The sequence below is a fragment of the Schistocerca serialis genome, chromosome 1 (assembly GCF_023864345.2).
Source record: "Schistocerca serialis cubense isolate TAMUIC-IGC-003099 chromosome 1, iqSchSeri2.2, whole genome shotgun sequence".
Classification (NCBI taxonomy): Eukaryota; Metazoa; Arthropoda; class Insecta; order Orthoptera; family Acrididae; genus Schistocerca; species Schistocerca serialis.
In genome coordinates, this window is record NC_064638.1 from 523,140,330 (window position 1) to 523,168,307 (window position 27,978).

A 27,978-nucleotide genomic window follows, 5' to 3' on the forward strand; every position below is an offset into this window, starting at 1 on the left:
GCTGGTCCTTATTCCCGGAATGAAAACACCGTCAGAACAGGCCTTGGAAGGCCCAACGGTACCAACCGGCCGCCGTGTCATCCTCAGTCCACATGCGTCACCGGATGCGGATATGGAGGGGCATGTGGTCAGCACACCGCTCTCCCGACAGTATGTCAGTTTACGAGACCGGAACCGCTACTTCTCAATCAAGTAGCTCCTCAGTTCGCCTCACGAGGGCTGAGTGTGCCCTACTTACCAATAGCGTTCGGCGTACCGGATGGTCACCCATTCAAGTGCTAGCCAAGTCCGACAGCGCTTAATTTCGGTGACATGACGGGAACCGGTGTTACCACTGCGGCAAGGCCGTTGGCCGTTCCCGAAATGAGGGGTACACTAAACTGTCCGTCAGTAAAAATTGAATTTGGTTATGACATACACATCCTCAAATTCTCACAATTGTCTCCAGTGAGTATAAGCGCTAGTCACGCTTGGATTTAGGAAAAGTATGTTAATTATGGATATTATGAAAAATGACGTATCTAATGGCAAATGCAGGGAAAAGTTTAGAAATAGGATGGTGTTCCCTAGCTAGAGGCAAATCATGATAGGAGTTGGTCGACAACACATCATGTCGCTGCAGGCAGTCCAGCCTCACTGGCGCACTAAGCTGAATTGGTGGTTTATTTGATGTTGCAAAGTGAAACAATGAACAATCGTGTAGGAAGTTACTTCGATTGGTGCACAAACGTTCTTTTTTGAATGGTGATCATAATTACAGATTAGATGTGGTTAGCTCAAATAATTGCAGCTTTCGCCACTCCACTTCATTTTTACTCTCCACTGCACTGGCAAGTAGGCCCATGCTCAGTATCTTGCTGCACATACCCACAGAACTGTTGTAGATAACTAAAGACGATCTTAGGATCACGACTAACTTGATAAAAGCAGTAGTAGTGGAGAATCCTATGTGAACAGTGCCAAACATTATTTCAGTATCCTTGCATTTAGTGTATAAAGTCCTGCGTGTCAGAATATTTCGCACAGGTGCCGTTACATGTGGGTGTGTAATCCTCTTAATAGATCATGGTTTGGAGAGCTCTACTGTGGTGCAAAATTATTTTGACGATTTTACAAGTAAAGAAGGAATGGTTGTGGTGTCTAGGAAGCCTGCATACTCGATTCACTAGACAAACAATCAAATAGTCGTATCAACGAGTTTTACTACAATAAGAAAATATTACAATACTTAACTTTGTCAATTACACAGATGTGTCGCAAGCAAAGGGCGACATAAAAAACAAGCAATTTTCTTCAGTATAGACAATCTCAAGTTTGTGCTACATAGAGAGTACAAGCGAAGTGATCTAGCGTTGAAGCTGCTATCCAAGCCAAGAGTCTTGAAGTTGCTATTGAACTGGGGCCGTCACCAGTCGGTCATAGTGCTTATATCTTCTTCATATCTTCACATAGGGGCTGCTGTTGTCGCGTTGTCGTCCTAGAAGGAGGTCCGATCGGCGTGCAATTGACGGACTTCTTCTCACAGCCTTCTCTTCCTTGTCGTTCCCGACTAGTGTGCCGGCGCTTGACTTTACGCCGTAACATCCCCCCCCCTCACCCTCCCCCACAAAGCGACGGACCGTCGTCGTATAGGGAGCACGACTACAGCGGGGGAGACAGGAGCGTAGATGCTCTGAGGTACCGGAAGCTGTGGCTGCAGGGGTCGTCACGCTCCCTGTCGTACCCCGTCGTCCGGCCTTCACTCTGGTGGAAACGACCCCCGGAAAACGCCCAGAAGGGTACGCGTCCACCTCCAGAGGTCCACAACAACAAGTAGAAGGCGTCAGCTGCTGCTGAGTGGGCGGCTCTAGCTCCATCGGTAAGACTAGAGGACGTGGAGGAGGCAAAGGCTCCGTCTCCATGGGGTCGTCCCGCGATGTCGTCATGACACCCTCAGACACCTGTTGTGGCCACGCTGTTCTCGGGATCCATGAATCTGGGGGAAGAGATGAAGAAGGATCACCGTACACATGACAGTGGCGAATTTGATTGTGATGTCGGGGCTGCTATCCATCTGGGCCTGAAATGAGAGACATGTATGCGCCAAGTCGACAAAGGATCTCGCTTTCCGTGCACCGTCTGCTGCCGCTAAAAACCCTGAAAAACTTAATATCATGCAACGCAAAGCGATACTTGCAGTCTTCCTTCAGCATCGGATGCTGAGGAGGTTGGAGCAGGTAGAGCAGTGTCCGAGGGCGGCGGCCGTGAAGCAATTCCGCCGACGATGGTCCATCTCGTGGATGTGAAGGATAGGAGGCGAGAAACAGTTGCACTGCTTGATCCTTGATGTGCGCGGTGTGAAGTTTGGCCATTGTTGCTTGAAGGTTCTGACAAAATGTTCCGCTTCGGCGTTTAATTGGGGATGGAACAGTGCATCAGTTAGATGCTAATACCATTGCGTTCACAGAATGTTTCAAATTCATTTGACGTGAACTGACGGCTGTTGCCCGAGACTATGACTTCAGGCAAACCTTCGGAGCAAAAAATAGAGGACAACGGCTTAATTGTGCTACGTGACGTTGTCGAGTTCATAGGCACAGCAAAAGGAAACTTGCTATATGAGTCAACCACAATCAGCCAACGAGTGTTCCAAAAAGGTTCCGCGAAGTCTATGTGCACACGTTGCCATGGCGACTGCGACTTAGGCCAAGCAGAGAACTTTTGTGGCGGAGCGGACTGATTTTCCGTACATGCGTGACACTGTGACTTCGCCTGTTCCATTAGGGTGTCCATACCTTGCCAAGTACAGTGCCAACGCGTTAACTATTTCGTACGAACAACCCACAATGTCTTTGGTGAAGTAACTGCAACACTTCTTTTTGCAAAGCTTTGTGGATCAAACAGGAGACTATCCACTGGAATTTTGAACAAGAATCACACCTTACTGTATAGCGAGGCTATACCGACGTGCAAAGTATCGGCGCAGTACAGAGTTCCTTATGTCATGCAGTGAGTGAGGCCAAGATGTGCGAATGTATTTTAGCAAAATGTTCAAATCTGCATCAGCTTCCGTGGCCTGCGCAATTTCCCTATAGTTCAGAGGAAAGGATTGAAGCAATTCAGAATCCTGAGCATTGACGTGACAACAATATGCCGCAGAAGCGTCAAAGTCTGTATTAGGGCCAATTGGAAGACGTGAAAGTGCGTCGCCGTTACCATGTTGAGTTGTCTGACAGTACACAATCCCGTACTGGTATTGAGACAACAACAAAGCCATCTTTGAAATTTTGGGGCAGTTCGTACAGGAAGCGGCTTCATCAGATGAAATAAGGACTGCAATGGCTTGTGATCCGTTAATAACGTAAGTATAATTTCCTGTCATACAAATAGTGGTGGAATTTGGTGACACCATACACCATAGCCAATGCCTCTTTCTCTATTTGTGAATAGTTACACTGAGCTCTAGACAACACTTTTGATGCGAAAGCAATAGACCTGTCTTAATCAGCAAATGTGTGCGCAAGCACTGCACCGATTCCGTAAGAGGAAGCGTCAACTTTTAACACAGCTGATTTGTTAGGATTAAAGTGAACCAAGCATCGATCACTGAACAATGCATCATTAAGTTTTTAAAAAGCTTCTTGGTGCTCATCTGTCCAAACAAAGGGGACGTTCTTGACACGCAAGCGATACAGTGGAGCTGCGATTTGTGCACAATTCGGTATGAACTGAATATAATAGATCATTTTTCCTAAGACTGACTGCAATTCTGTGATACTGCAAGGAACTGGCAGGTCACGTACGGCTAACAAATGTGACTGAAGAGGATGTACACCTTGACTTTTTATGACATGACCAGGATACTGCAACTCAGGTTTTAAAAAAAAATCGGATAATACATGAAATAAAGAAGGCAAATTTGCAATGTGTTCTTGAGGTGTACGATCTGCTATGACAATACCGTCCAAATAGTTTCAACAGTTTGGTGTTTGAGCAGTCAGCTGTTCCAAATACCGTTGGAAAAAGGCGGATGCGGAAGCACTGCCAAAAGGCAAACGGAAATATTTAAACAAGCCCAAATGAGTGTTCATAACATACACGGTTTGAGATTCTTGATATAGTGGTATTAGAAGATATGCGCCGAGCAAATCAGTTTTTGAAAAGTAGCGACCAGCACTTAATCTATCTACGAGATCCTCTGGGTGTTGCAATGGGCACATATCAATCGCAGTTTGTGGGTTGACTGTAGACTTACAGTCAACACAGAGGCGAATGCGACCTGAAGGTTTGGGGAGCAAAACCAGTGGACTTGCCCACTGACTAGCTCGTATGGGCGCAATAGTTCCGCCATCTTGCAATTCTTTAAGTTCAGCAGCCACTTTGTCCCGCAACGCAATGGGAACAGTTCTGGCCCAGCAAAATTTCAGCTGAGCATTTTCTTTCATAGTAATATGTGCAACAAAATTGTTGGCCTTGCCTAAACCTTCAGAGAATGCACTCAGTAACAACACATCTTCCTAAATGTTTAAGCCAAACAAATCAAACGAATTAAGACAAAATATGTTCTCACAATCGCGCGATTATAGCACAGTGAAATTCATAATTCGTGTATGCGAGTAATACTTGGCAGGCAAAGTACATTTTCCGAGAACGGGAATGTCTTGTCCATTACAAGCCATCAGGTGTGTGCTGGTCTGAGACAGGCGTGGGGAGCCTAAAAATTCATATCTGTAATGATTCAGCAATGTAACAGAGGCACTCGTACACAACTGAAATTTCCACTAATATGCAAATAAACAAAAAGTTTGTTGGACTGGCGCAGCACTGAAGAAACTGGTTGCTTGTTAGTTTTGCTAATGCCTGCACAAGGCTTTGAATACACTGTACTGATTACATGGGCCTTGTGACGAGATTTTTGTAAGTGAACTGAATTCTTATGTTTGTTTCGTTGCAAACATATGGATTGAGCGTGACCTTTATTGCCACAAGCGTAACACTGTGTTTATCTGGACAGGCAATCTTGGCGTTTGTGCCGTGAATAGCACTGAGGGCATGACTTAATTCTTTTCGCCTGTTTAGAGAACTGTTTATGTGGCTTGGAACGCGTGTGCAGTTGCTGCCTACCGGGCCAGTCACGAGCAAGGCACGACTCGACCTGACAAACTGGTGGTTGCTCAGATTTATTGGCCACTACGGCACCTGAATCACACTGGTCTAGAATTTGCAGTACATGCTGAAACGAATAGACCTGACTGTTTCAGAATCTGTTCTCTAAGTTTGACATCAGTTAAATTGTACACGATTGCAATACACAACATTTCATCAGAAAATAAAGCACCACAAGCACATCTAAATTTGCACTTCCTCGTCATACGCTGCAAATTTGTTACCCACTCGCGATAAGTTTGGTCTGACCTTTTCTTGCAACAAAATAATTGGTACCTAGCTGCCAACACATTCACTTGTTAGTCATAATAGTTAGCTAGAGAATCTACAACCCGATCATAGGAAAGTTCACTCAGAGTGGCGTTAGGGAGCAATTTCTGGATTAGGCGAAAGACTGCACTTCCTACCGTTGACAAAAAGTAACGTAGTTTCACAGTACCTGACACGTTGTCAGCAATTACGTGGGCATCATACTGTTGCAACCACTCGGGCCATTCCTCTTCTACTTCATTAAACTGGCGAAAAGGCAGTATGACACTCGGACCTAAAGTTGATGCTTGTGGCGCTTCATTGGTGGCTTGGTTCGCCAGGAGCTGCAGTACCGTGTTTAGTAGTAGTGTGCAGTCTGCCGTGTCTGAAACTGAAACATCTGTGTGAGCTGCATCACATCTATCGCTTTCAGCTGTGGCTCCCGAGCAGGGGAGGAGGGGGGGGGGGAGGGGAGGTTCAAAAAAGGTTCAAATGGCTCTGAGCACTTTCGGACTTAACTTCTAAGGTCATCAGTCCCCTAGAACTTATAACTACTTAAACCTAACTAACCTAAGGACATCACACACACCCATGCCCGAGGCAGGATTCGAACCTGCGACCGTAGCGGTCGCGCGGTTCCAGACTGTAGTGCCTAGAACCGCTCGGCCACCCCGGCCGGCAATGGGGAGGTGGGTTGCTCATTTCGCAACAGGAAAATGCAATAAATAGACAATGCAAGCAATAAAAATAAGCACACAAGCGTAGAAAATTTCTGCAACGCCCACCTGAAAACACTAAATAGAAAAACACTATAGGAGACGTGTAAACACACCTCTTCAGAGAAAAGACAGGGTAGAATTAAGGCGCCAGCAAAACACCAAAGTCCACGACTAAACAAAACTGTAGCAGCCAGGCTCTGGGTTCTTCTTACACCTCGACGCCAAATATATGGTGCCTAGGAAGCCTGCATATTCGGTTCGCTAGACAAACAATCAAATAGTCGTATTAATGAGTTTTAAAACAATAAGAAAATATTACAATACTTAACTTTGTCAATTACACAGATGTGTCACAAGCAAAGGGCGACATAAAAAATAAACAGTCTTCTACAGTACAGTCATCTCAAGTCTGTGCTACATAGAGAGTACAAGCGAAGTGATGTAGCGTTGACGCTGCTAACCAAGTCACTAGTACTGAAGCTGCTATTTAACTGGGGCTGTCACCAGTCGATAGCGCCGCTTGCGTCCTCTTCACAGAGGGGCCGCTGCTGTCGCGTTGTCGTCCTGGAAAAAGGTCCGATCAGCGCGCAGTTGGCTGACGTCTTCTCACAGCCTTCTCTTCCTTGTCGTTCCCGACTGGCGTGCCACGGCTTGACTTTACGCTGTCACAGTTATAATGCATGTGTCAGGTGTGAAAATTTTTGGAGTGACTGATAAACTGTCCAAAGTTATTAGGCGTGTGGTGCTACTGTCTTTGTAATCAAATAAAGTTGAGACTGAAGACCAATTCTTAACTATTCTGCACCTCAGTATTGACGTAATAGCGGTTGCTGATTTCCTCAATTATTATGCCTGTCAACTTGATTTTGAAGCATTTCAGCTTACGTTAATGTAGGTGAAACGCCTTTGCAATGGCAGCTTTTTACAGAATTTACGTAGCCTACGACGGAAGTTACATGGAAAAATTTGAAGAAGAACAATAGTGAGTCATTTTAATAGCTTAGGGCTAAGAGAACTTGGTTGATGAACAGGAGCAATTTAGCAACTTTAGGGGAAGAGCCCCTGCAAATAGAAAAAGTACATTTGGCCTCACCCAAAGTAGTCAAAACATTTGAAAATAGTTTTCCAATCAAGCCAGATAACAATGCAAAAATGTAACCAGTCCCTTTTGCACAGAAGGAAACAAATAGGTAGACTGGGGAATCACTGAGTGGGCTTAAAGCTAGTGTATCAACATTTTGTCGTACTAAAATGAGTCAGTATTGTAGTCTGTTTCTCGCTTAACTAGACTGTGGAGAGAGGAAGTGACTGACACGATTTTTTTTTTTATTTCTACACAAGTTTCACAGAGCAAAATTCCTATCGTCACCAGATGTCACCTATGGACACCGAAACCTGCGACTAGAACCGAATCGAGAAAGTGTACTGCGTCCTTGAAAGGAGGGCTGTGCTATCAGTCCTGCGCAATAATTTTTAGGTTGAATGCACCCATATGTGCATTCCTGAGGGCAGTGCATCAGATACTGGGAACAGAAGTAATAAATAAATGGATGGTGTATGTCGATGACAGACTGCTGGCCGTGCCCACTTGGTAAGAACACTGTGAATTGTTGGAGCAGATTTCAGTGGCTGTGCAGAAATGTGACATGAAACTAAAGCAGAGTAAGACCACGTTGATCAGGAGTGAGATTTAATTCTTGGGACGGTTCATTAGTGTGCAGAGTATAGTCCTGGAAGGCAGTAAGTTAAGGGCTATACAGGGGCTCTCTAGTCTCAAGTATAAAAAGTAGCTGCGTGCGATTTTCGGGTTGTTTGGTTTCTGTAGGAGATTCTTATCCTCCTCATAAATATTTGGTAATCCATACCTGAATCAAATCCTGAGGACAGTCAGAAGGGCTGTTTCCAACATACGATGGCCTGCAGGTGTTTTACATGAAGTCATTGGATCTGCAGTGGGATGCGTAGAGAACAGAATAGCGACGAGAGACTGAAGCCTGTTAAGCAAATCTTTGGTTCGCAAAAACGCAAAAGAATTAAAGAATCACTTTTTTAAATCTCGTGATTTACCAACAATGCGCATCAAAAGTGTGAATTTAGGCCATTAGGCCAATGGTGCAAAATCATTGCGCCCTGTGACGTCGACCTTGGCTCGGCGATGCTTCAAACAGCGAGAGTTACACAAGCCTGTCGTGGGAAAATGATCCTAGGGAATTTACCCACCTTGCGTATGACGTATGGCTAGGTGTGATTGCTATTGTAACAGAGCAGCCAGAAACTCGGCTGGAGTAAAATCTGCATCTAAAGAATATTTTCAGAATGATTCCCATTTCATTTTCGTTCATTAAAAATTACTTTAATATTCGCATGTCAGATTGACGCAAATGGGTCTATGTATAAGGATTGCTGCAGGCCAGCTGTGGCGCAAGCATGATCATGAGCGAGCATTGTGATTGGTAGCTAGTATGATCAGCCAGTCAGAATTGAGACGCTTCCCGCTCGTTACCTGATAGTTATACTGGGAGTGAGACGACAAGAAGGGAAGTCGCTCGCCAGCTTCGGTCGCGGAAGGACATGTTAAATGCGATGTTTCTCATTATGTGTGAAATGAAGGAATATTGAGTTCCTTGCGTTTGATACGTGTCGTAACTAACGCTGATGTAGTTACTGACAGTTTTGTGAAGTTTGGAAGTCTTGGAATTGTTTTGTTGGAATGATATTCGAGTGTGAAACCTTCATAGTATCCGCGTGGCATGTTTCAGTATTCAACCACTGAGCATTTTTGGCGAGCAGTTTCTTTTTTTAGAAATCCACAAGAAGGACCTAAGGTAATAACTCATGTTAGTGGTGGAATTAATGACTGTGAAAACGTGGTTTAAATCGGGTCAGGTTTGGACAGATTTCTGGCTGCTGTGCGTGTGAAATGTATGTATGAATCACGAATGGGAAGGTAATAGCCAATAGTTTAAATGTGGACTGAATAGTACCGTTTCTTTGGCTATAAGGACAAAATAGACATTTTTGTGTGGAAATTTTGGACATTATTTTCCAGAAGCCAATCCATTTTCTTACTGCTCTATAAAATTTTAATGACAGTTTTTCTACAGAACTTTATTTCATTACTAGAGTTGTAGATATTAGATGGTGCTTTTATCAACGCTGCTTTTACATCATTTTGTAAGTATCTACATTGCTGAGTGAAGGGACATCGAGCAGACGCCGTTCTGAAGTAGGTGAATTTTAATATGCAGCCCGCACAGACAAACCCCAGACACGCCGCTACACCTCGGGGAAAATGGGGGAAAATGACTGTGTTTCAAAAAAGTGACCCCTTAATTCTTTTGCGTAGTGTATAAATTGCACTGAGGCACTCTCTTTCACAGAGGAAAAGCCAGTGTGGAGGGTTGAAAGCACTGCTTCCCAGATCACCATGTAGATATACTATATGATTTAATGCATGACAGTTACAGGCATTATAGAGAGAAAACGTATTGCGAAGTTGCAAGAGGCGGGACTACTTAAAAATGTATACAGTTGAGTACAGAAGCAGGTCATGGCATGCGATCTAAGCCAGAAGGTGAAAGCTACTTCAGTACTTACTCAGCGAAACCTAGAGAGCTAATAGCAGTAGGTCCGCTGGGCTACTGCTCATGTTCCAGAGGTCAGTGTACTTATATTTTACTTGTGTTTGATATTTTTCCAAAATATATCAGGTTTTATCCCACACAGGCCAATATCGGGGGTTCTGGTAGATAAGTTTGAAAAAGATTATTTCGTTCAGATAAGGAAACCTCAGTGGCTACTTTTGCATAATGACCCACCGGTCGTAGCTAAGAAGTTTGGAGAAGTGTTAGAGAGAAAAGCTTTAGGTGTATTAAAATTTCCTTTTATTTTCCACAAGCTAATCTCAGTGAGCAAGTTGAACTGAACAGGACTGAACCTTCTGTAATAGAAGGAATACTACGTGGGCGAGTTTTATTTTATCATTTCAGAAGACAATCATCAACCTTTAACACGAGGCAACAGCATGTGCTCCATTGAATTGATGTTTGGCATCAAACTGACTACCCTGGTGGTCGAGGAATAAGTTTCCCCTTGGAACAGGAGTTCATAACGGAAAAAATCGAGAAGATGGCCAAAGAAAGAATGCAAAAGAAGGACAAAGAGTGGACGAACTGACATGACGAGAGAGTAAAGTCTACTCGTTTTAAGCCAGGAGATTTGGTGTTGGTAAAAACAGAGGAAAGATCGAGAAAGTAAAAAATTTCCACTGGTTTACCATGGATAATTTTAGTGGAAAGTTCTCCTCATCTGAATCCACACCAATTAGAATTTTTGTACTCAAAGAAGCCTTTTGAGTTAAGGAATGTATTGGACTTGAAGAGGTACATTAATTAGAATGGAGTAGGGGCCATCATTGTTTTGGGAACTTCGCAGTTGGGTAATTGTGCGCACTCGAGTTGAGTAGGCAGTTCTTCCTTTCCATGTTCTACTCTCTTCATGTTTCTATTTAGTCTGTAATCTTTGAAGTAATGTTGATCGTAAGTTTATTTTTTGTTTGCAAAGTAATGGTTTTGTTAGTAAGATGTGTGTTAGACAGTTTTCTAATAATGTGAGGCCTTATCAAGATTAAAAAGGGAAAGGATGAGCATTAAGTAGGTGTACAAACTAGGATAAACTGCAATGATGACTTATGCGTTCCTTTAGTGAGAAGTGTACAGACCTAGGAATCATGGCGTAGGAAGTAAATAGTCCTTGGAATGAACATTCTCGGTGGAGAACAATTTAAATAATTGTATTAATGTTATCAGGTAACACTGATAAGTAGCAACAGGGTAAGTGAACGTTCTGGAATGAAAGGGCATAGCAATGGCAACTCTGCTGAGGCACTAAATGAATTGTACACTTTTATGTAAAATATTTCTTACCTGTAGTAAAATTATTCTTATTTAATATCGTTGGCAATGTAGAGTATAAATGAAGCTGTAGATGTGTAAGTTAGGTAGAATATGAAAAAGCACTATATACCGATTTTTTAAAAAAATATAGTCCTTTTGGCTCATACAAGAACGAGAAAAAACAAATTTAAGTACGACAGGAATTTAAGTTACTGAGCACATACATTTCATTGCCAGTTCACATTTAAAAACGGATGTTCAATGTTATGTACTTCCTTGAAACTATCTATTTGTCCCTATTTTTGTCTCGTAATGTACTTAACTTTTCGTGGCATTATTTAGTGTTGTAATAACTAAGTTTCAATTCGTCTGAACAGACGTTCCGCCGGACTTTCCCTAGCTGGAGACGACACCATTCTCGAGTGTGTGTGTGTGTGTGTGTGTGTGTGTGTGTGTGTGTGAGAGAGAGAGAGAGAGAGAGAGAGAGAGAGAGAGAGAGAGCACTGAGCAATAGTAAAACGGCTTCGCGAATGTTTCGTTTCCTAATTCAGTGCGTGTGCAGCGTTTGCTATTGAGGACCCGGACGCTGTACAAACACTTAATTGCTGCAGGCCAGTGGCTTCCCGATGACAGTACATGGACATAGTTGAGTGAGTCGACCTTACATCGCATTTTGCAAGTAACTTGCAGGCGTCTCGTTTACCAAACAGGACCCGTAACGTACTCGGCGGCATAGCTCGAATGTACAGCTGCCTATTTTAACTCACACAGCTTGTCGTTGTAGGTCCCTTCCACCGATAACGGGACGATAAATCCCTCATGTGGCGATATAATTTTTGCAAAGTATTAACTGATTCTCGCCCACGCTTAGCAACAACGTATCTTCTCTTTCCGGACTCACAGGGTTCTGATTTCACTCTCTCCATACGTTGGCACCTGGCCGTAATACTCTCCCAAATATAGACTGTGTTTCTCACGTCTCACATAGGTCGGAAGTTAGAACGTGCGTCAGTGCTTTGAATTTTTGTATGGAACTTTATTTAGTACCAAGACTAGAGAAAGTAACAACACTACCAACATAGATCTGAACTGTAATAAACAGACCGCTAAACAATTTTATAAGTAGTTTTCATTATTGTGTAGTTTATGGATAAATAAATAATCATATGGGTGAAAATCTAACCTCGTGTGCTTTTCTAAAATAGGCTACTTCTCTCCCGCCTACTTTTCGCTTTAAATTCGGTGGCAATGCGCGCCGTTCAGTGAGCACTGGCAGCACAGCACACGTAGCCACACTGGTGACACCGATTCTTGTATTTTCCATGCAGCTTCTTGTCTTCCCCTTTTCCCATCTGTCCAGCCACACTTGTTACTGAGATGCAGCACACGTTAGGGGACGGTCCCACAGATCAAACATCCGGAACCTCGTCCACGGCAGAAAGCATTTCCTCTAATCACAGTCCTTCCCACCACAATCACAGGCAGCCTGTTTTAATAAGTTCCTCACACAGTTTGACCAACTCACGAGCGCAGCTGCGCCCCTTCCACAGGCCTCGGCGACGACAGGTCAACTGAGCAGAACTTCCATCCACCTCCCTGTATTCAGTGCCCGTGATCTGCACCTGCAGTTTGTCTCTGCTGGGGCAATCTTTGCTGGGTCTGAAATCACATTCGACACAACGAAATTCACGCTTAACATAGCTCAGCTAGGAAGCTCATGACATTATCACCAATTCCCCACTATCCAGAAGCTACGATAAACTGAAAAAGCACCTATCACGTGCTTTGAATTATCAGAAACGCAGCGCTCTTCTTTGGATAATGTTCCGGCATGAGACCCAGCCAGATCCTGCAGCACCTCTGCACCTTAGCCAAATCCTATGTCTTGTCAGACAAACTACTCCTCCACAACTACAGTTCTTACTTGCCTGCAGCCATCTGTACCGCACACGTGCGGTAGCGTTCTCGCTTCCCGCGCCCTGGTTCCCGGGTTCGATTCCCGGCGGGAATCAGGGATTTTCTCTGCCTCGTGATGACTGGGTGTTGTGTGATGTCCTTAGGTTAGTTAGGTTTAAGTAGTTCTAAGTTCTAGGGGACTGATGACCATAGATGTTAAATCCCATAGTGCTCAGAGCCATTTGAACCATTCTTTGTACCGCACTTGCCATGCAGGATCATACAGACATAGATGTGGCCGCTGTGATAGCAGGTCAGGTGTTCAAATGCCTCGACCTCTCGCCGGCAGAAGCCGCTTCCCATTCTCCTTACCTGCCTCCCCTCACTCTGACCACCCACCACCATGTCAACAAGTCTCCCAGCCATTCCAAAATACAGTCAGAGAAGATACCACCATCTGCACTTGAGGACATACAATCCGATTTAGCACAGGTCATGACACGCTTGAACAGTGAGATGTCCAACTTAACTGCCCCCCTTCACAGCCCAAGGCGACTACCCATGTTGCTCATGCGACTGCCAGCACCCATGGCCGCATATGCATGACAGTCTCCATGCCTTCGTCCACTGCTTCGGCCAGCAGAAGGAATCCCATGACACTGATCCTGTGTGCTAGTACCACAAGTGCTTTGGCAGTGATGCAGGGAACTGCCGTCCGCTGTGTTCATAGCGCCCAAACACGGTCAGCGACTGGTGGTACGTGCACCCAGTTGCTCTGCAATTTCACAGTATCTGTTCCTATCAGCCGGCCGCAGTGGTCTAGCGGTTCTGGCGCTGCAGTCCGGAACCGCGGGACTGCTACGGTCGCAGGTTCGAATCCTGCCTTGGGCATGGGTGTGTGTGATGTCCTTAGGTTAGTTAGGTTTAAGTAGTTCTAAGTTCTAGGGGACTTATGACCTAAGATGTTGAGTCCCGTAGTGCTCAGAGCCATTTGAACCATTTGTTCCTATCATACCACCAATCCTCCACACTGTCCATGTCCTATCTCATTGACACTGGTTTGGACTCGTCCATCTTCCCAAGCTAACTCCTACCCTTGTTCCTGCTCATTGCCACAAACGGGTTCAAATGGTTCAAATGGCTCTGAGCACTATGAGACTCAACATCTGAGGTCATTAGTCCCCTAGAACTTAGAACTAGTTAAACCTAACTAACCTAAGGACATCACACACATCCATGCCCGAGGCAGGATTCGAACCTGCGACCGTAGCGGTCTTGCGGTTCCAGAATGCAGCGCCTAGAACTGCACGGCCACTTTGGCCAGCTGCCACAAACAGTTCTGTCATCACCTCCTATACCCCCCCACCCCACCCGCCATGTTGACCTTAACCTCAGTGAAGAGTTTCTCTGGAATTTCATTGTGACCAACATCATCGACCTGATTCTCAGTGTGGATTTCCTTTCCAACTTCAATCTCCTCCTCGACCTCACACTACATCGCCTGCTCAGCAGCGCATGGCATTGCTCTGCACCATGCACCACTCGCCCTGTCTCCCACTTCACCTTCAAGAAGCAGCTGTCCTGCTCTAGGCCTTCCACTGATCTCCTCTCCAAATTTCCGCTCCACTCCCGGCCCCCCCTCCCCCTACAGGGACCCCCATGGGGCATGCCACAACACATTGTACCATATCGGGACCACACCCGGCCTGCTGGTACAGTGACACATCCACCCTCTCTTGCTGGTCAGAAGCAAGTTTGGATGGGCAGAAATTGAAGTCTTCATTACCGCTGGAATCATGAGATCTTCAAAAAGCCCATGCTCCTCTGCACTCCATTTATCTCCCTTGAAGGATGACACCTGGCGCTTTTGCGGTGATTATCGGCATTTGAATAAATGAACAGTTCCTGACTGTTGATGCATCACCCTTTTACACAGGTGCAGTAATGGCGTTTCAGGCCCTACCACATGCAGACTGCACAAAAGCCTTTACACAGATTCAGGTCACATTGGAGAATACTGAGAAGACAGTCGCTATTACACCTTTTGTTCTCTTCTAAAGTCCCTTTATGCATTTCAATCCCCATAATACCGCACAAATGTGGCAACCTTGCATTGTGCACTCTCATGATACTATGTGTCATTGACTGTCAGGCCCTGCACCACCCAAGTACTCGGTCCTCACCTTGTGTTGCAGTGAAGTGACAATTGACAGACTAAAGCCAGCTTATGTGTTCATCATCAACAGTACCGATGCACCACTGGCAGTCGAGATATCCCTGCCAACCTCCGACACCACAGACGCCACTGCCAGACAGTAATGCCTGCCCTGACACCACCAGTGCCTGGAACTCAGATGTAGCCGCATTTCTCCTGTTGGATACCCCTCCCACTGTCATTCCTGAGTGAACCCAACGCCAAAGGCATGACATGCGACACTGAGGCCAAAGCTTCACTACTGCCGACCGATAGAGCCAGAGGTACCAATCCTCTGTCAGCTGAGCAGCTCTCTCTGCAGCTCAGAACATGACCCCCAACACCCAAGAAGCGACACGTGCCCCTGATTCTGAACCAGCATCCCATCAGGTCATCTAGCAGACAGTGCAGTCAGCAGTAGCACTCACTGATGGCTGAGCACTCCGATGCACGTTAAGGCACACATACCAGTCGCACTGTGTGTGGTTGGCAATACCCTACCTGCCTAGTTCCTCACTGCTGCCCCGCATCAAGTGAAACTGCACCACAGCAGAGCTCCTCACGCTGCCTGTGGTGCTCCTGTAACCATCACTGCGCCATGTAACACCTTCTTCCCTGAGGTACAGGTCCAGCTGTTCATCTCATGCTCTGGCTGCTGCCTGCTGCCACACACAGAATGCAGCCCAGACTGACTCCCGACTCTGCCCATCTGCCGTAGACATTTGCTGCCATTGCTGCCAACCACGTGTCACAGCCATACGCCATGGCCACTGCAGTCATACAATGGCCAGTGGAAGCAGCGAGCTGCATTATCCTGCCACACACCATGCCACCATAACTGTGCATCAATGCAGTGGCTGCCAAGGTCAACCATGACCACCCACCCAATGCCACCGTCCCATCGTCACAGCCACCAGCAGTGGCTCAGCTGCTTCTCCCCACTGCAAGCCACGATGCTGCACAACTCTGCCAACATGATGAGCATTGTCCATACAAAGTGCGGTCAGATCAGTGTCTCCATGCACCTCTCCCACGGATATTCATATCTGTGACTGACTCCCTCATACATCGCCACCCCAGTATCCATCTCTACTAAGGGGGAAACTATGTGGTGCCTCAAAATTCTAAATTTCATACCCCACACTCTGCCCTAGCAGATGACTCTATCTGCCCAGCCACACCTGAACTTTCTCCAAAGAGCCTCTGCATAATAGGAAACTGCTGACAGCAGTGTCTTTTCCCTCACCACCACATGTGAAAACAGACACTTCCGTCAGATTTTTCCTAGCTGTAGATGGCACCATTCTTGTGTGTGTGTGTGTGTGTGTGTGTGTGTGTGTGTGTGTGTGTGTGTGTGTGTGTGTGTGTGTGTGTGTGCCCTGAGCAATAGTAACAGTGGCTTCATGAGTATTTTGTTTCCTAATTCAGTGAAGGTGCAGTGTTTTCTAAAGAGGACCCAGAGTCATAACTGATGCAACCCAATGGCTTTCCAGCGGCAATATATGGGCGTATTACAATGAGTCGGTCTTGCATCGCATTTTGCAAATAACTTGCAGGCACTCATTTACCGAAAAGGACAAGTGGTGTACCCAACGGCATGGCTTGAATGTACAGCTGCCCATTTTAACTCAGGCAGCTTTTCATTGTAGGCCCTTCCCTCTGATACCAGGACAATGAATTCCACATGTGGTTATATAATTTTGGCAAAGTATTAACTGATTCTTGTCCACGCCTAGCAACCATGTGCACCCCACTTCCTCACTTTCTGGACTCACAGGGTTTTGATTCTGCTCTCCACATACGATGGCGCCCAGTCGTAATACTCTCTCAGGTCAAGAATATCTCACATCCTATGCAGGTGGGAAATTAAAATGTGTGTCACTGGTTTGAATTTCTTTATGAGACTTTGTTTTGTACCATGACTGGAGAATCTAAGAACACTACCAACATGGATCAGAACTGTAATAAACAGACTGCTAAACAATTTTATAAGCAGTTTTCATTTGTGTGTAGTTTGTGGAGAAATAAATAATCATGTAACTGAAATTATGACTTTGTGTAGCTTTTCTAAAATACGCATCTCATTCCACTGCACTCTCACATACTTTCTCCTTTAAATTTAGTGACAATGCGCGCCGTGCTATGAGCAATTATTAAACCATCTTCATTTCTAGCTTGTTTTTCCATTACTTTCTGCGCCCCTTCTTCACGTGTACCCTTGGGAGGGACCCATCTCACAATGGCTACACCGTAAAATGGAAGATCGCCGCAGCACTCTATATTTTTTTCTAGCTATGCTTGGCAACAGGTAGAACCAACTCCTACCGCCGCTAAGTCATCTGACTTCCACCAGCTTCCTTGCTCCCAGAAAAGTGCCAAGTTGTGTTGTTACTACTGTACAGGGTGCCAAGGTAGTTTGGATTATTGGAGCGATTTACTGATACTTCATTAAGCATTTTAAAATTTTATTTTCATGCATGTAACTGCAACCAGTATAAGTTGTTGCAGTGCCTACATGAACAACAGGCCTGTCCCTTGATATGCTTTCAGCTCTCTGTTCAATGCTCTGAAGTCCACATGCTTCAGGCTAATCAACAGGGAGGCGTAAGAGAGGAGTCATTTGGCTGCTGCTGGCCATGTCTTGGGAAGCAGAAACACTGAACTCACTCTCTTGGTTTCCAGCTTCGAGACAGAGCAGATGATCTCTTGTTTTCTACTCATGACTTTCAGATGGAGTAGACGCTCATCTGCCTCTGTTCCTGCCCTCCCCAACTGCCCACTGGCTAGTTCGAAGGTAAGCCACCTTTTTATCCCCTTCCTATCACTTTATTTCGCTGAAAATGCCTCTTCACGCCTGATTGGTCCATGAAAACACTCTCCAATCAGTCCGACCTTGTGTGGACACTGGTGACTGCTTGGCAGATCCTACCTGGCTGCACCAGTGGAGTGTTGGTTGGTGGGTAGCAGTTGAGGCTAGCAGGTAGAGGTCCACTGGTCAATCCAACACACCTGGACCAATCACATTCACACAGGCAGATGGGTCAGGGCAGATCCACTTGGCAGGCAGGTTAGCAGCTACATCTGCCTGTGTACAGGGGCCTTATCACTCGTACTGGAGAACGACCCTACAGTCCAGCCTGGATGAGCCAGAATGCACACTGTATTGTCAGAATATAATCAAAAGTTAATTTTATTGCTCTCTTTCATTTCCAACTGCCTCCTTTCCAGAGCCCCCTCTCCCATCCTTGACACAGGCTACCTCCACACCAGGTGCAGTATGTAGGGTACAGTGCATCACTTGTATGTGTATCACTTGTATATCACTGTCACAAGTGTTTTGCACGCACATCTAGTTGATTCTGGATCAGATGTTAGTTTACTTCCAGCATATCAGGACAAAAAAATCTTTGGCCAACTATTGGTTAACAACTGCTAACAACACCAGAATATTTACGTTTGGTAAACACACCAGGGTGGTGAACATAGGTTTCAAGAAATCATTATAGGCGGCTTTCCTAATAGTTGATATCACAGAACTCAATTTTGGCACTGATTTCTTGCATTATTTCAACAATGACTTGTCCATCTGACAAGCATAAATCTGCATAGATGGTGACATAGTGTAGAAATCTAGGTACAACAAACAGCTCTCAGCACCCAGCCCCATGGTGTACCACATCCTGAAATTGGAGTTTCTGCAGCAGAATTCATGTTTGGTGAACTTGTCAGACTTCCTTTGGAATTTTTAAAGCAACGGATATCATCCATGAGAGTCTTCATATCTTCTGCAGCAAGTCAAGTATTGCATCTCTAAATTTCGTCTGCCACCAGCATTCTAACATACAGACTCAGATGTCTTTTAACACTAGGATGTACAGATGTGTTTTCATGTTAAACTGCATACAGATACCAATGAGATCAGTGGTAGCTCATAGCTGGAAATATTGGGTGAGCCGCTCCATCAAATTTTTACTTTTTGTCTGTATGCCTAAGTTTCTGCTTCATACTTACAGTTCCTAAAAGTCATAGTGTAACTACATCATTTGCATGCATCTTTAACTTCTTTTCTTTCATGTTGTTTATATTCCTAAAACCATCTTTTGTCCATGTTACATCACCTCCAGGTACAACCACAGAAAGCAAAACAGTAGATTTTTTACTTCACAGCCACAAAGCCAACCTTTTCGTTGGTACCATTCAAAAATAGAGCTACAAATACATTTCTTGTTGCTGCTTATGCCAAGCTGAGAAACGAGAATACCTGGTGTTGAAGGTCCTTTTTTCTTAACTGAAACTCATATAGAGACAGCTGTGAAAACTTAAGCTGTTAGAGTTCACTAACAATCAATCATGTAACTTATTTATTGGTAATTTAAGGTCATGATTAAAGTTTTCTGTAAAATAAAAAAACATAAAGAATGAATTAAATATACGCCAGGGTCAGCACTGCAGGAGCAACAGTGTTCTCTATCCCTCACAGCTTCGTGTGCAGCTTCCTATGTGCAAATGCACACAATAGCCAAACACTATGCCACTGTAACTCCAAAGCACACCATCCCATGCAAAGAGTTTTGTATCTTTTTGATGAACTGGACGATAGCTACTGACATTAAGGTTAAGGATCATACTACCTATTGTAAAACTATAAATAAAGAATTAAAGAAAGGAATGATTATACTAAATGTTATCGATAATAACAAGTGGAAATAAGGGGTGCTGCAGTACCACAATGCCTAAATATGAACCACTGCTGTCCAGTCAGTGTTACAAAAACTGTGCATAAGCCCTGATCTTGTATTATCATGGGATGAACACTCTTTGAAGATATTAGTGATGCTATATACACATCAAAAAAAGTTTTGCATCACTTCGGTTCCGAGAGTTCCGGAACCTGCACAGAAAATTGGAATAGAGATCAACATAAACACCATTTCCGCGGTTTTTATTGCTCATGAAACCCAAACACTGCATTTTGTACCACCATACAGCAAGACCCTCAAAGGCGGTGGTCCAGATTGCTGTATACACCGATACCTCTATTACCCAGTAGCACATCCTCTTGCATTCATGCATGCCTGTATTCATCATGGTATACTATCCACAAGTTCATCAAGGCACTGTTGGTCCAGATTGTCCCACTCCTCAACAGCGATTAGGTGTAGATCCCTCAGAGTGGTTGGTGGGTCACGTCGTCCATAAACAGCACCTTTCAATCTATCCCAGGCATGTTTGATAGGGTTCATGTCTGGAGAGCATGCTGGCCACTCTAGCTGAGCTACATCATTATCCTGAAGGAAGTCATTCACAAAATGTGCATGATGGGGGAGCGAATTGTTGTCCATGAAGATGAATGCCTCGCCAATATGCTGCCAATATGGTTGCACTACTGGTCAGAGGATGGTATCATACAGCCATTACGGCGCCTTCTATGACCATCAGTGGTGTACATTGGCCCCACATAATGCCACCCCAAAACATCAGGGAACCTCCACCTTGTTGCACTCGCTGGACAGTGTGTCTGGTTGAAGGCATATGCAACACTCATCGGTGAAGAGAACATGATGCCAATCCTGAGCGGTCCATTTGGCATGTTTTTGGGCCCATCTGCAAAGATGGACCTCGCCATGGACGTTGAGAGTGAAGCTGCGCATCATGCAGCCTGTTTCACACAGTTTGAATTGTAACAAGACGTCCTTTGGCTGAACAAAAAGCATTATTCAACATGGTGGCGTTGCTGTCAGAGTTCCTCCGAGCCATAATCCGTAGATAGTGGTCATCCACTGCAGTCATAGCCCTTGGGCGGCCTGAGCGAGGCATGTGATCGACAGTTCCTGTCTCTCTGTATCTCCTCCATGACCGAACAACATTGCTTTGGTTCACTTCGAGATGCCTGCACACTTCAATTGTTGAGGTCCCTTCGTAGGACGAAGTAAAAACGCGGACGCGATCGAACCGCGGTATTGACCATCTAGGAATGGTTGAGCTACAGACAACATGAGCCGTGAACCTCCTTCCTGATGGAATGATTGGAACTGATTGGCTGTCAGACCCCCCCCCCTCCATCTGATAGGCGCTGCTCATGCGTGGTTGTTTACGTCTTTGGGTGGGTTTAGTGACATCTCTGAACAGTCAAAGGACTGTGTCTGTGATACAATATCCACAGTCAACGTCTACCATCAGGAGTTTTGTCCGCCCCCGGTAGCTGAGTCGTCAGCATGACAGAATGTCAATCCTAAGGGCCTGTGTTCGATTCCCGGCTGGCTCGGAGATTTCTCCACTCACAGACTGGGTGTTGTGTTGTACTAATCATCATCATTTCAGACCCATCGACGCGCAATCGAAAGACTTGCACCCAGCGAATGGTCTACCCGATGGAAGGCCATAGTCACACGACATTTACATTTACATCAGGAGTTCTGAGAACCCGCATGATGAAAAATTTTTTTGATGCGTGTATGTAATGATGTCCTTGGAACAAGTTAGACGTCTCTATCTGCTAGAAAGATGATATTGCTTTGGGTCAGGTTTCCAATCATTGCCTGACTTCTACACCACACGATGTGGACGAGATTGAGAGCATGGTGCCAATGACCAGCCTCCACTGCAATCAGGTGCTCAACCTCCTGTATGAGCTCCAGCCCAGCCTAGTGTTGGTACAATTGTATACTACAAATATCCCTTTAGACCAGAAAGTCCACTCTATCTGGGGTGGGTCGGGAGGAAGGGGATGAGGGGGGGGGGGGGGGTGTCTTTGTGCCAGCACAATTAATCGAATGTTCGAAGCAGTCATTGAAGGACTGAAGTGTGGACTATCTTTTCTTATATTTTATTTGTCTACCCGACTTTTTTGTTACTTCCTTCTGGTTGATACTCTGTATTATCTCAGGTTTTATGTATCTGAAAACTAGCAATAATTAACTGCAATATTTACTGTTAACATGTACATACTCTTCTTGTTGTTGATAGTGCACTCACCAATGACCAAAGCAAACTTCATAACAGATGCTCTGTTTTTAAGGTAAACTGCTGAGAAATGAAAACAATATTTATACAGAATACATAGAGCCTGTTCACTTTATCCATTTTCTCCCCACTGTGTAGCAAATAAAGTCATATGCAACTGTAGTTTTTGCTTCAAAGAGAGCTTACTTCTTCACTTAATAAAAGCTTATTTACTGAAAAGTGCTTCATCAGTTTATATTTTCACGTATGCAGTGCATCCAGTTATTGTAAAACCTAAATCAACTTCCGCTTCCAAAAATCTGGTCTCTCATGCAGAAGAACATTCAATGGAAAAAATATCCATTTCGTTATGTAACATTTGCAATTTGTCACTAAAACGTAGCAAAATTATAAAATAATGAATAAGAAGATGCTAAATCATAAATCCACTACTGAAGGTGCATTCCAAAATTAGATTACCGTAACTTTCGATGTTGGCAGACGATGATACAGGTTCCTTCCCCCCTCCTCAAACCATTAACAACTCCAACGCCAACAACAAAACTTTCTTCCTGAGAAACATCGGTGATGAGGCCCCTTCCGTTCCGTACTGGCCTGTGTGAATGCCACCATACGAAATGAAACGGCATTTTAAGCTTTATGAGGTAGCTTAAAGAATTTCTTGAGTTGAGCAAATATTTGCGTACTAGTTCAGTTTAACACATACGACGTAGAATCGTGTTACGAGAAGAACATCGATTTACATATATGCACGTTTAAAGCAGACTGTAGTTTTTGTAGGAACACTCAAATGAATAAAGACGCTTGTTATCAACGACGAATAATACGTTCTACTTATATGAACACTTTCATAACGAGCATACAATTCGGAGAAAAGCCGAATTTGATCAAAACTGGTTAAAAGCACATCATTAAGCTGCGTAAGCCATGTAAAGTAGACATACACTATTTAAGTTAAATGCTAAAGGAATTTCGGGTAAGACAAACTGTAATGAGATTGATTAGGTTTAAATACAGCAAACAGCAAAAATGCGTAGTTATGCATTGAGACTTGACAATTTCATTATCTTCCGTCTGCTGTATGAAAAATTACAGTCAAACACGATGCATGTATTGACCATTGCGTCAAAATTCTGAAGATAACGTAGTTGTATCAGTTTATTCCCATTTCTTACGAGTGTTTTATTATTGAATAAACAGCCGTTCACAAGTCCTTTGCACTCACTGCCATATTACCATTCTAAACTACTGGCTACAGTGACACCAATGATACTGTATAATACGATATTGCCACTCTAGTAAAAAACATAACAGTCGCGACACTTCGCCTCGATTTTGTTGCCTAGTGCGCCAGCAGTGCGCCAAGCGGCCATTAAGTTAAACTGTTGAAAGACATCATAGTCGCCGTTGACTGTATAAAATATTTGTTATTACTATTGTAATTTCGGCCTTATGACTATTTTCAAGTAACACTGCAAAAGTTACCTGGGATTTCACAGTCATATAATATTTCCTAAAATATATCATAGTCGCCATTGACTGTATAAAATATTTATTATTACTATTGCAATTTCGGCCTTATGACCTTATGACTGTGAATCCCAACCGTGAGAAGTTAATCAAATGTATGCCTAGCCAGGCATATGGGATATTACTGCATTACTCATCGGATCTTGTGGGACTCTCACAGTCAAAAGGCTGCATTTTGACGACGACATGTACTCATGTCGGATAATAATGTAAGTAATGTAAATTTCTCTCCAATTTTTGTAATTGAACTACTTTCTTAATGAAATGTTTGCTTTATTATTTATATACACCCTGTGCTTCACTTTTGTATTTTTGTGTTTATGTAACTTTTGCAGTGTTAATTGAAAATGGCCATAAGGCCGAAATTGCAATAGTAATAATAAATATTTTATACAGTCAACGGCGACTATGATGTCTTTTAAGAACTATTATATGACTGTGAATCCCAATCATGAGAAGTTAATTAAACTGTTGAGTTCGGCGCGATCGTGAAAGCGAGAGCGAATAGGTGTTTATTTTGGTATGTACAATGGTTTTTATGAATGGGAACAAAGTGTAGGGCAATAAATTGCAGAAACAACAAAAAGAAGATAACATCTGTCTTTTTTAGGTTTCCTAAGTACTCTGAGAGGTATATATCATGTTATTAAACTGTATCGTCAGGATTCGCTTGCAAACTACATGTATATTGATGATTGATGTTCCATTTTAGAAGTAGAAAATGGATAATGAATAGCAGATGAGAACATCTTATGAAAAATGACCCTTTTTACCTATATAATAATGTATAGTTTTGCCCTATACACGTCGAACAAAACCAGTTCATTAATGCAGACAATGTGGAATGCAGTTAACCAAATTGTTTGACATTGCAAATAAGTCACTTCAACAGACGATAAAAGGAACCTGCTACAAAGATACGACAATCTCTCTAAAGCTTTAAAACACTCCTGTGGCACAGAAGAAGCCAGTTCAGCTCTCCATATATCAGTACCAGATTCACCTGAATCGTCAACACAGACCTGCTTTGACGATGATGTGGTAAAATTAAGGTGTAATTATATCTGTCTAGAAAATGTGTGTGGAGTATCAGAATGTGCAGATCGCTAGACTTCATGTAAATCTATTATGGGACAAGGAAATTACCTCTCATTTTAAGTAGAGACAGCCACAGAAACTGTATCACAAGGATCAAGTGAAGAAGGACAAACAAATTTTGAAGACTATAGGGCCCTGATATTTAAAAAAAGATGCCCTTGACTTGTTGTTACGCCAAATTAGCATACCATTTGCACGATGGAAAGACAAAAATAAGCTGCATGCTGTTTTATGTTTCCATCAGTGTGTTCATTACAGAGGTATGCGGAAGGGATACAAATTAAATTTGGGATCAGTGACAATATGTTCCACCTTTCAATGCAGAAGGTACAGCATTTCTCTGATACTGATAAACTTTGCAGTTGCTTGCCCCACTTAGAATAATATAAAGATAAAGGTCTTACTTGTGGCAACAGGCGACAGTGACTGAAACACAGCAGTCTACAGAACCACAAATGGGGCTTCAATCCCTTTTGCGTGTAGAGTACATGTCTGTGCTTCTTATGTGTTTTTTTTTCCCTTTATTGCATTTCGCAGCAGCATAATAGGCCGCTCTACACCCTACAGAAAAGTTTAAAAAACATAATGAGAATATAAAAAACAATAAAAACAGATGATAAAATGGTGACATTGTAAAAAACTATAAAAAGGCGGAAGTTGAAATATAAAAACACAGTGCTGACGATGCGGATGAAGACACACGGTAAGTAGACAGGCACAATTAAAAAAACACGGTGACAGTCTGGTTTCTGTTTGCACGAGATAAAAAAAACACAACTAGCAACAGTATGGTGGCTGTTCGCAACACTGACAGGGGACGCACAACAATGAACATTCACTTAAAACAGCACTATAGAGGCGACACAGCGGCAGATGGGGGCAGTGGGAGGACCCAGACCAGTGAGTGAAAAAGGGGGGAGGAGAGGAAAAAAGAGTGGGTGAGCCGATGGAGGGAGAGGACATAGAAAAAGGGCGGCAAGGCGGACACAAGAAGGAGTGGGGAAGGCAGTGGAGGATAAGGCAAAAGGACTCAGGGGATAGAAGGGAGTCAGAGAAAGGGTAGGTGGGGAAAAAACAGGATGGAAGGGAGGGAGAGGGAGCTCACACAAAGGACAGAGGGATGGAGGGGAAGGTGAGGATCAGAGCTGATAGGAGGGATAAATGGAGGGATAGAGGGCATCATCCGGGAGGGGGAGTTGATGGAAGCCACCTTGGGAAAGGAGATGGTGTAGAGGTGAAGGGTAGGGGGGACACAACAGTGAAGGCACGGCAGTGGGTGGGGTTGGAGACGAGCAACCAGAGGATGAGGGGGTCAAGTCAGTGGGAGATGTAGAGGATGCGGACATATTCGAGGACAAGGAGCAGATTGGGGAAAGGAATCAGATCATAGAGGATCCACGTGGGGGACAGGAGGCATATATGGAAGGCGAGGCAGAGTGCATGGCACTAGAGAATCTGGAGGGACTTATAGAATTTGGGGGGGGGGGGGGTTCCAGGCAGGACTAGCATAACAGAGGATGGGGAGGATGGGACAGATTAAGGATTTGTAGGTGTGCAGGATGGTAGAGGGGTTCCGCTCCCAAGTCCGGCCAGAGAGGAGTTTAGAGTGTCAGAGGCAGTTGTGGGCTTCAGATTAGATAGAGTGGAGATGAGGGATCCAGATGAGGTGACCATCAACGATGAGTCCAAGGAAGGTTAGGGTGGGGGAGAGGCGGACAGGATGGGCACAGATGGTAAGGGGAAAAAAATCAGGGAGCCAGAAGGAGCAAGAGGTACAACCTACAATGATTGCCTGGGTCTTAGAGGGATTGATTTTAAGGAGCAATTGGTTACACCATGTGGTAAAAGGATCAAGATGATTCTGAAGAAGGTGTTGGGACTGTTGAAGGGTAGGAGCAAGGGCGAGGAAGGCGATGTTATGGGCATACTGCAGGAGGTGGACCAGAGGGGGGTGGGGGGTTGGGGCATATCTGCTGTGTACTGGAGGTTGAGGAGAGGGGAGAGGACAGAGCCCTTGGGCACACCCGTGGAGGGTTAGAAGGTGTGAGAATCGACGTTGTGGATGGTAACGTAGGAGAGGCAGCAGGAGAGGAAGGAGGCAATAAGACGGACATAGTTGACAGGAAGGGCGCAGGTCTGGAGTTTAAACAGGAGACTGGGATGCCATACTTGGTCGTAGGCCTTTTTGAGGTCAAGGGAAACGAAAATGGTGGAGCGACAAGAGTTAAGCTGGAGGGAGATGAGATGAGTGAGGCATAGGAGTTGGTCATCAGCAGAGAAGGAAGGTCGAAAGCCACACTGAGTGTTGGAGAGGAGGTGGTGTTGGTGGAGGAGGCGGTGGATGTGCCAGGTAAGGATGGATTCCAAGAGCTTGCTGAACAACGAGACATATAGGGTGATAGGAAGAGGCATCAGAAGAAGGCTTGTTGCGTTTGGAGAACATCAGGATATGGGAGGTTTTCCTCAGGTTGGGGTAGAAGCCAGTGGCAAGGATTATGTTGTAGAGGGCGGCAAGGACTGAAAGGAAGGAGGGAGGGCAGTGTTTGAGATGGTGATAGGTAACACAATCTTAGCTGGGGTGGTTTCTTATGTGTGAATCTATGTACTTATATTACGTTGATATCTACGCGGTAAGCTGCAGTTCTATCCAAAGTCACAAGTGTTTCTTCACGAATGTATTGTAACTTGCGACTAGATTCATTATTTTTATGCCTACTTGCGCTTATTTTAGAATCATTTTTAGAAACATCTATGCCTTCCGACATTTACACAAACTCTCGAAGCCAAAAAAGTAATTCAAATATTTCTTAAATCACGTAGGAAAGGGAAGCAAAACAAACATTAGACGGATCTGAAGTTCTCCTTTCTCACCGCTTGGAGCGCTAGTGTCGCACCAGCTGTCAGACGGTAACAACTTTAACAGCAGTGAGTGTCACGACTGTTATGTTAAACTATGACGTTATCATTACAGAACAATCATGTAGCTTATATGATAGAATTGAGGCTTCGCCCTATCTGCTAATAAACTCACTAGGCCATTAAACAGAACAATAAACACCCATAATTAATCGTCCACAAGGCAAATTGTGTGTCTTACATTTCCAGCCCTGTGAAGAACACGTGCGTCTCGCGGGCCCCGAGGAATCGCTTCATGATGTCATCAGAAAGGCTGAAAGCGTGACAGCGCTGCCTCCTGACTAGACCTGTAAACAACGCTGTTGACGTAAGTGACGTCACATGTTGGCTACAGCGTTTATACCATGGAGGTAAGAATTACCTCCATGGTTTA

At 44.3% G+C, this 27,978-nt stretch overlaps 1 protein-coding gene and 1 long non-coding RNA gene across 4 annotated transcripts in view; one reads left to right on the forward strand and one right to left on the reverse strand.

Annotated features, from left to right (window-relative positions):
- Positions 1-1,618: 1,618 nt before the first annotated feature.
- LOC126474493 (uncharacterized) lies at positions 1,619-27,973 on the reverse strand. 2 transcript variants are annotated; one of them, XR_007586587.1, is made up of 4 exons: positions 27,787-27,973; positions 25,094-25,250; positions 5,585-5,785; positions 1,619-1,975 (listed from the first exon to the last, which is right to left on the reverse strand). It is a non-coding gene; the product is annotated as an uncharacterized LOC126474493 (long non-coding RNA). The 2 variants fall into 2 exon arrangements; XR_007586586.1 differs by lacking the exon at positions 25,094-25,250.
- LOC126474474 (mediator of RNA polymerase II transcription subunit 28-like) overlaps positions 27,632-27,978 on the forward strand; it is a 33,830-nt gene continuing 33,483 nt past the window's right edge. Inside the window, exon 1 of one of the 2 annotated variants that reach the window (XM_050101950.1) lies at positions 27,632-27,809. The gene's annotated coding sequence lies outside the window, so the exon portion shown is untranslated. The remainder of the gene's footprint in view (positions 27,810-27,978) is intronic. The other variant, XM_050101957.1, reaches the window with a different exon arrangement.